This window comes from Electrona antarctica, assembly GCF_951216825.1.
Source record: "Electrona antarctica genome assembly, chromosome: 2".
In the NCBI taxonomy this organism is placed as follows: domain Eukaryota; kingdom Metazoa; phylum Chordata; class Actinopteri; order Myctophiformes; family Myctophidae; genus Electrona; species Electrona antarctica.
Window position 1 is genome coordinate 42,608,907 of NC_136807.1, and position 10,245 is coordinate 42,619,151.

Consider the following 10,245-nt stretch of genomic DNA (forward strand, 5'->3'; position numbering starts at 1 on the left):
CCCCATGCTCACAAAGAGGATATTGTCTGTACTAACTGGATGAGCCACCAGGCACCCACATCTTCATCATATTTGGACAACTTAAACGTTGATTTAATATTTCCCATCTGATATTAAAGGCTTAACAGGCTTTACATTCTTTTCCTGACAAAGACTGCAAATGAATGGATGTTCAAAATGACCTTATTTGTCCACAGAGAGAGGCGGCTGAAGGTAATATGGCTCACTTTACATCGCTGCCGGGGAACATAGCTCGGCGACTTGAATTACCTTCCCCTCAGCTGTCTCACAGTGAAAATCCCATTTTCCTGTGCGGTGGTGATGGTGCAATGTGCTGAGCCTGGTGATATCTCTGGGCCGCTCCATAATGGGGGTGGGCGGGAGGGGGAGCATAGACATGCTTACTGCCTGCCTTTTTAGAAACCATCATTTCAGCTGCTCAGCAGGATCGATAGTAGGCTACGTCCCACTCCACGGCTGGTAGCTTCTATTGGGGGACGGGGGAGCGTGTGTGGACGGTGGCACCTAGACAAGTCAAAGCAGAGCACACACAGCCAAGGTGAATGATTGCGTGCTGCGTCAGACACTTTCTTACTTGTTCTGAGATGCAGTTTCTGTGCAGGACCGGGGATTGGGTGCTGCCCCCGCCTCTCCCCTGCGCTTCCGACTGACAGTTGCCTTTGCAGGGCAACCGGGAGGAGGTGAGGTTACTTATATTTAGGTTCAGGTAGCGAAAAGATCATGGCTGACTCGTAAAGGTGCATCTCAAGATCATAGTGGAGCTGCATTTGAAACGGCTTACATTACACTCCCCCACTCTCTCTCTTACACTTGCACGCACACACACACACACACACACACACACACACACACACACACACACACACACACACACACACACACACACACCTCTACATCTTTTTGATTGTACTGCAGTTTGAGCATTCAAATAGATTTATGCTGCCATCTCATATTTCAGTAGGTGGCTTGTAATATAAAACCGTAAGGGCATCAGAGTTACTGCTCTATATAAAAAAGGCAGTAAGGCAGAAAAAGGCAACTACTGACCTGTGTCTATTTTAAGTGTTTTATAATAAAAAATAAACACTTCTAATTTATTAATATTTTAACCAATGTAATAAAAAAGATTCAATCTGGTTTGAGATAAGTCTTCAACGGAGATTTGCATATTTGTATATCTGCTATATGTACTGGTATTGATATTTTTCATTGGGTTTGTTTGTTGCATTGTCGTTTGTCCAGTTTCTTTATTGTTGAATGTTTAATGGACTACAATATGGAAACAATAATGCTGTACTATAAGAATAGTTCTTCAATAAAACATTTGATTAAATCAATCAATGGTTACTTTATTTGACAGCTTTGATTTAAAAAAAAAGGCAATTGATACAGTGGAACACCAAGTACTATTGTACAATTGTATGGGTAGAATTTACTTGTGATTAATTGCAATGGAGACACTCCCTAATCCAAATGGTATGTTTTGAGTCTAAACACAGGGTTGTTAGATCCCCATGTTCCCCAGGTTCTATGGTTCCCGGGTTCTATGTTTCCCTGTGACCTGCTGGACCAATATCCTATATCTATGTGTATCTATGACCATTTCTGTTATTGGGAAGGTTCATTCAAAATCTAAATGTTTAGGAAGAGTATCACATTTCCTTGATAAAGATACCCTGAGGACATTAGCTTCTACATAATCAGTTCAATATCATATTGATTACACTGGTACAATAAGTAAAATAAACTAAGTAGCCTTGGGGGAGCCAACAGTTCCAAAGTCATGTGGCCCATAGGTCAAGAACCAATCCTCTGTTTCCTTAGCATGAGACAGCTTGATGTACAAGTACAGCCCCTGACACTAGTATACTAGGGTACCAGGTCAGGTCACCCCAATTCCATCTCGCCCCAGATTTTTTCCGCCGACCTCACACCGACAGCTCGGTGCGGCGGTTCTTGTATTCTTTATTTTGTTTTACTGAGAATAAGGTTATAAATAAGTTTAGGGTTAGGCATAGTTTTACTGGGGTTAAGTTTAGGAATAGGGTTAATAATAATAATAATAATAATCTTTATTGTCCCGAAGGATATTTGTCTTCACAATCTGTTCAACACCCACATCAAAAACAACACAGAGCACATAACACCAAGACAATACAAAAACAAAAACATGAGTTAGGTTTAGGCATCGTTTTACTGAGGTTGAGGTTAGGAATAAGGTTAGGTTTAACCGTTTAAGCATAATTTACTTAGATTACTTTAGGAATACCAGGCCGCGCTGTTCCGCTGGCTGTACGCCCGGGGCGAGTTGGTAAAGGGGCGAGCAGTCTCGTATTCGTATACTAGCATTCTGAGAGACAAGCAGGGAGGCATTGGGTACCATTCTAGTCTTTGGTATGACTCATCCAGGGATTTAACCTCTCAGTCTTGGGACGGGCAATCTAACGACAAGATCACTGAGCTGGTCTGCCTTATACTTGTACTTGTATATTGTACAAAAAAGGAACAAAAGATGTTTTAAAAAAAATCACACTCGTGGCTGGGGACGGGGAATTTATAATAAGGCGCTAAAGGCTAAACAAACATTAAAAGTCCATAGACTTCGCTGGTCTATGACGTCATTTTGGAAAGCCATGCATTGGAGGGTCTAGAGCCCCTCAAAAAGTGTTTTTTCTTTTTTAAACAAAAACAAGATCCAGCCTGGGCCATGGCTCAGTGGTCCAGGCACCTTGGCTGGTAATCCAGTCTGGCAGCGTGTCGCGGGTTCGACTCCCGATCCCGACGGCCTTTACTGCATGTCTTCCCCCCATCTCTCTCCCCATTTCCTGTCAGCCTACTGTCTGTCCCTCCATAAAAAAATATAAAATAAAGGCGAAAGCCACACAAAAAAACAAGATCCAATAAGCGCAGAATTAGATTAGCATAGAATAAAATAATCAGGGTAGTTCTTTAGCTTTCCCCAAGAACACACAACAGTCCAAACCCTTTTAAAGAGTTGAAGTTTTAGAATATTCCATAGCTTTAACATGAGGGCTAATGTGTGTCACCTGAAACTGCCCAATTTAAGAAACAGGTTATGGACAAGTACATTTCTTTATTCGGGTGAGGAACAATGGAATAAAATCCCAAATGTATTTAAACCTGTTCTTACTGCGAGTGGTTTTAATAAACATTTGAAAAACTGTCTCCGGAGTGTACGGACAATAAAATCATAATTTACAGTAATCTATAATATATGCAGAGGGAAGATCAAAACATTAACACAGTTATAATATGCACTGATATGCTACTGTATAGGCAGTTTGTAAAATATGGTATAAATGTTCAAGTGCTATAATGTTGAGATAAGAGGATTGTGTTTGTCTATGTGCTCCTTTTGGTTCCTCCTTTTATTGTACTGTATGTGCATGCGTCAGCAAGCATGTACTTAATATGTGCTTGTATGACTTTGGCGAACGTGTGCTTGCTGTCACATTGTATACAGTATGTGCGTATGTATGTGCGTGTGTATGTGCGTGTGTGCAGTGCGTGTGTATTGTGTGCGTGTGTGTGTGTGTGTGTGTGTGTGTGTGTGTGTGTGTGTGTGTGTGTGTGTGTGTGTGTGTGTGTGTGCGTGCGTGCTTGTGTCCCAATATCTGAGTGTGCAAAAGATGGAAAAAGTGAGGAAAGGGCATCAGTTAGGAGAGGTGCACCACTGCGGGACAGTGAAGGGGGGTGGGATAAAGCGGGTGGTGCAGTGTAGAAGCATCCCCTCTGCCTAGATCGCTGCTCATTTGTCAAGTTGCCTGCAGACTTGAATGGTGCATTGCTGCTAAAACACAGCGGCAATCAGCTTTGAAACAGCTCACCTCCAGGGAGGGGTCCCAGGTGGATGATGCAGTCTCCTTAGGTGATTTGCAGATTAGGGGTCTTTCGTTCAAACAAAGCTGCTCAGCGTGTATCAGAGGGACGGACCGGCTCCTACAAGACTTGGTCCCAGAATACATTCAGATTAGGAGTCATTTGTAGTACACTAGACTACACCCTGCTAAAAGGTTCTGCCCAGTTAGTGTAAATAACGATATCCTCAGAAAGTCAACTTTTTGACTTGTTGTAGTTTATATCGCTTAGGCATTGATGATTTATATCGCTTAGGCATTGATGATTTATATCGCTTAGGCATTGATGATTTATATCGCTTAGGCATTGATGATTTATATCGCTTAGGCATTGATGATTTCCTGGCAGGCAGACCTGTATTGCCGAACTATGAAATGATCTGCACTAGATAGAAAAGGTTGAAAATCAACCATTTGTGTTCATTTCAATCTGCTTTAAGCGGATTGAAAAAGATTTGGGTCTGCAACCTTTTTGAAATGAAGAGTCAGCATGTCATGTCAACACTCATTTTAATGACACCACATCAAAACATTCTGTCGTAGATAGATTGCCCACGAATAAAACCTTCTCCCTTCTTTTATTTTTTACACATTGTTTTATTAAATTAATTAAAACAACATTATTGTTTTATGTGCAGGATGTAATTTAGACACAAATGTGTGACAAAAGTTTTTTAAATAGATTATTTTAAACCAAAAATCCTCTCTCTCACACTTATGCCAGTGTGCCAGTGATCACCCTCCTTTGTGCCAATGTTGGCACTGGTGCCAATGGTTGCTAAATCATATTATACAGTAGATACATATGAGCAAATTATACATATTATATTATAATGCTTAAATCCAATTATATTCAAATCAATTATTCAACCCTTTACACTCTTTAGCACATCACATCCGAGTGTCCTACTGTACATCCTGTCTCCCAGTTTAAAATTCTCATCATGCGTTGGTGTGGACAATTAAAGAAATCCCCTCATTTAAGGGCTAATTGGTTCCATTTCCACAAAAAGATAAACTGTCGGCTGAGATGGCTCAGACATGTCCTCCGAATGGATCAGAACAGCATTCCTAAAAAGCAGCCTTGAGAGATACAATTTACAATTTAGGCATTTAGCAGACGCTCTTAATCCAGAGTGACTTACATTAGGCAAGAACAAAAGCATGGGAATACATCACATATATAAAATGCATTTATCATGAAACATGCGTAAGCTAAGAACGTAACTAGAACATATATATAATGACACTATACATATAAACTATACATATATACTATACTATGCTATACATATGTACTATGATGTGCTATGACTACATACAATGCAATTATTGTGCTGTCTACATGACATGCTATAAGATGGACCCCACCAGGAAAGAGGAAACGAGGGAGGCCAACCTGGCGAAGAACTGTGACCTCAGAACGGAAGATGGCAAACCTAACATGCTGCACGGGATAGGACCAGATGGAAGCAGACAGTCACAGCCTTATGTTCCACCAGGAACCAAGAGGACTAAGTAAGTAAGTTGGTTCTAGTGTTGTTTTCGTCGACTAAAACTAAAACGAAAAATGTTCGTCGACTACCTTTTTTCACTGTCGAAAACTAAATGTAAAATCAGTCATTACGACGGCATCAAGGCCCGACAAAACATTTTAGTCGACTAAATCAACTGTCAATTAAAATCGACTAAAATCTTATGATATTTAGTCGACTAAAACTAGACTAATACTAAAACATTCCGGGTGACTAAAATGTGACTAAAACTAAATGAAAACTATTCAAGAGACTATGACTAAAACTAAAATCAAAATTTGCTGCCAAAAACAACACTGGTTGGTTCCATTTGTACAATCGTCTGCGTTAAATGTACATTGGGCAGTTTACTGTGCAGCGCCTTGCTGAAAACAGCACATGATATGTTGGGAAACACACTTGAGATGCTGCGACTGAAAGGCTCCCATAAAAAGAATAAAGATACAGCCATCAACAGCTGTTCTGGAGGAGGCTATAAGTTATCTTTGTCCCTGTGTGCCATACCTGTTTTTGACAGTAACAAATGGCAGCGCTGAATGTAGGCCAAGAGTCAAAACATAGCTCCTGATGACAGGGGATGTTGTGGGAAGCATATAGCACACATCCAAGAACCTAGAAAACACGACAGAAAGACAGCAGTAAGGAACAGGAGACTACAATTAAGCCTCCTCCAGGGTTTGCAATCAAAATGGCACACACACAACATTCAAATGAGGTACAGCATAATTCTGTTGTCAGAACACAATCCTCTTTTCATCCCCGCCAGGCCGGAACGGCCAAAGGCAATGTTTTCGGTCGTGTGAGTCTGGTAGGTCTATCTGTCCATAAATAATCTCGGGCACCACTGGACCGACCGGGCTATGGGGACTGGTGGGAGCTCTCTTTAGTCCGACTGGTGGGACTAACTAACCTGACTCCGCAGCAGAGAGTACACTCCTCCTGCTCCCATCTGGGAACTCTCAGGCAGACTTGATGCCCGGCCACAAAACGGCCTGGCCAATCAGCAGCAGCTAGAAGCTAGAAGCTGCTGCTAGAAGCTGCTAGAAGCTGCTGCTGATTGGCCAGGCCGTTTTGTGGCCGGGCATCAAGTCTGCCTGAGAGTTCCCAGATGGGAGCAGGAGGGGGGAACCCAGTGTACTCTCTGCTGCCCCATCTGGCGGAGTCAGGTTAGGGACTAACGGGAGGTGGGATTAACGGGTGGTCGGACCAGCGTGCAGTCCACCCGGCATGAACCTTTAGTTTGTATGCACACTCACTGACTCCCAGTAGGCGTGCAAAGCTCTGTCACAATTCTTCAATATTGTCTCATGGTGGTGCTAGCCCAAAAAAATAAAGTAGGCTAAAATGTTAGGAAGAGACTAATGCAGAAGAGATCCAGTACAACTAAAAGACAGGTCAATTTATGTTCCGTTGCGCTCAGGTGTTGTGCTCTGAAAATAGCAAGCTGTGACGCATTGTGAGCTTGTAGATCTCACTTGCGTGATTTGTAAGTGTAAAATCAGGCATTATGACGCCATCAAGGCCCGCCAAAATACATTTTAGTTGACAAAATCAACTGTAGATTTAGATTAGGATATTGAGTCAACTAAAACTAGACTAAAACCAGCACATTTCTGATGACTAAAATATGACTAAAACTAAATTAAATTGTAGTCAAAAGACTGACTAAAGGGAAAGCTTGCCTCCATGTTGTCTATGGTAGTCTCGCCGTTTCCTCCCTGCTGGAGTTAGAAGCAATAACGCTCTATTCAAGCGGATGGGTTTTTGGACAAACTTTACACTTGATTTTATTACTTTAATAAACATTGTGTTACACTTTATGCTTCCAGGCGCTAGTTTAAAGTCTTTTTTTCAATCACCATGATATGCGTTTTGGTAAATTATTGTCCCATTCATTTAAAATGTGATGATACAATAGGGAATGCTGTGTGAGGGGTGGGCTCACCCAACCAATAGCATTCATTTTCTTTCTTTTCAAAATCTTTTTATTCAGGTTTTTGTAACAGTAGCCCAGGGGCAAGTATTAAACAGACATATAAAATATAAAAATAAAACTCAATCCCCTATCCCACCCTCCCCCCACCCACAATCCCAAGGATAGTCGGAAAAACAGTCTGGAGGAAATAAAATAAATATATATATATACACATACACAAAATACATGCATACATAATTACAAAAAATAAAAATATAATAAAATAAAATGCAGATTTTTCATAGCAGAGCAGATTTTGTTTCTGTTGTGGTTTGGCGTTGGCCGAGGCATAGGCACGGCACACTATGCAGTTTGTGTGTTGTGGTAGAATGTCATAAACGGGCCCCAGGTCTTGTAAAACTTTTTCTCAGAGCCGGCAATTGAAAACCTTAACATCTCCAACTCGAGACAGGACATCATATCACGAAGCCACTAGCATTCATTTTCTGTTCCATTCCGGGACCGGATATAGAAAGATGGCGGATTTGAAATCACTGAAAAATAGGTTTCATTTACGGTCTGTATGGAAAACAATCCCAATCCCTGTAATACCGAGTGAGAAACTCATGGCTGCCGACACATATATTTATTTATATATTTTATATAGAGATTATATAATATCACAGTGAGCTGTGTCGTCGATAATGCTACCTACGGCCAGGCGCGTAGTATGGATAACATTTGTGCAACTCCGACTTGCTAATGGGGGGCATCTAAAACAAAGGCAGCTTGCCTACAACAGACATTTGCATCCACAGGGGCGAGGGGCTGCCAATGTATCTTTTGTTGTTTTGTTTTTTTCCCCCCGCCTACGTCTTTCAGAAGCTAGACTAGCAGTGACCCAATGGATGCTACGCTTCTGCCTAAGGCCCTAACCACACCAATGCAACTAGTCACAACTCCTTGCAACTCCTTGCAACAAAACAGTTTTAAGGACATGTCACACCAATGCAATTCCTTGCAACTGCCAACTACATGCACTCGCACACGCTTGGTCTCAAGGAGTTGCATGGCGAATCATTGGTGTGGTTTGGGCCTTATAGGATAAGAAGAGTCAAAAGCGCGTTCAATATTTATACAGATACAGATACAATATGGGACTTATTTAATCAATTAACCAATCTATATGGTAGAGCAGGGGTCTGAATCCTTTTTCAAATTAAGTGCCATGTTTTTATTTTCTAGATAGTCAGTGTCCCATGTCAACATCTATCTATAAATGCGGCAAGTCTCTCTACGTGCATCTGTAATCCACGTATAACTCGAGAACAGTTCGCCCCACCAACTTCAAATTCGACACACACGCTCCACACCCCCACAGGGAGTGCAGTGCCCGGTGTCGAGTCCGTCGGATACACTGTTGTCCAGAACCAGCACAAAAGCCTCTGCCTGGGCTCTGGACCTGATCACCCCTATATCTCCATATATGGAGCTGGCCTGTTTTGACATCACGATGATGTTCTGACATCTGCATAGACTCCATATTTGGGTATGACTGAAAAGAACTCCATATATGGGCATAAAAGGGACACAGAGATAACTGTATGGGGCATGAATTTACAACTTGCATCGTTCCAAGTAGGCCAGTGCCCAACGGCCACCGCTCTAGTATCTTCTTCTAACTAATGCACCAAGTCTCTGTGTGTGTGTACGTCTGTAATCCATGTAACTCGAGAACTGTTCGCCCCACCTGCTTCAAATTCGACACACACATTCCACACCCCCACAGGGAGTGCAGTGCCGGTGTCGAGTCGGTTGGACCCACGGTTGTCCAGAACCGCCACAAAAGGCCTCTGCCCGGGCAACAGCTGACATCACAAGGCCTCTGCCTGGGCCAGACTCCATATTTGGGCATGCCTAAATACGGGTTCGTCCCATCGACTTCTGACATCTGCATAGACTCCATATTTGGGCATGCCTGACAAAGAACTCCATATATGGGCATAAAAAAGGATACCGCTGACAACACTTCGGACATCACGATGACTTGACCAGCTCAACAGAATGATAAGTTAGCTAATAGATGGCAGTTACACATCACCTATTTTACATGCCAATATGCCCAAAGGTACCCGAGCCTACCGCAACTGGATGCGTGACGCACAACAGTGTGCAGCTGAGTCAGACCAAGCACGAGATGCACGCCTAGCTGCGGATATCACACGACAGAGATGTGCATGACAGAATGAGACGCCGGACAATCGAGCACAGCGACAGTCAAGCGATGCTGCACGCATTGCTAACATGAGGGCGGAGGAGACGGCACACATGTGAGCGGAGTGACAGGCAAGCGACTGCACGCATGGCCTGTCAATAAGTCTCAGCTCAGGACCAGACACTACACCGTGTTTGGGTCTTCTCAGCTCAGGACCAGACACTACACCGTGTTGGGGTCTTCAGGACCAGACACTACACCGTGTTGGGGTCTTCTGTCAATACGTCTCAGCTCAGGACCAGACACTACACCGTGTTGGGGTCTTAATAAGTCTCAGCTCAGGACCAGACACTACACCGTGTTGGGGTCTTCTGCACGAGAGTCTCAGCTCAGGACCAGACACTACACCGTGTTGGGGTCTTCAGCTCAGGACCAGACACTACACCGTGTTGGGGTCTTCAGGACCAGACACTACAACGTGTTGGGGTCTTCTGCACCAGAGACTTCTTTCAGCCATGGCCAGTTCTATGTGGCGGCCAGTAGGGTTGGCAAATCAAGCAGGCTGCGTATTCTTGCTCGAGATGAAGAGACAAACAAGTGGCAGTTTCTCAGCAATGTTGTTTATAAAGAGGTCCTGACAATATTATAAGTGCAGTGCTTGGTGTCGAGTCGGTCAGACCC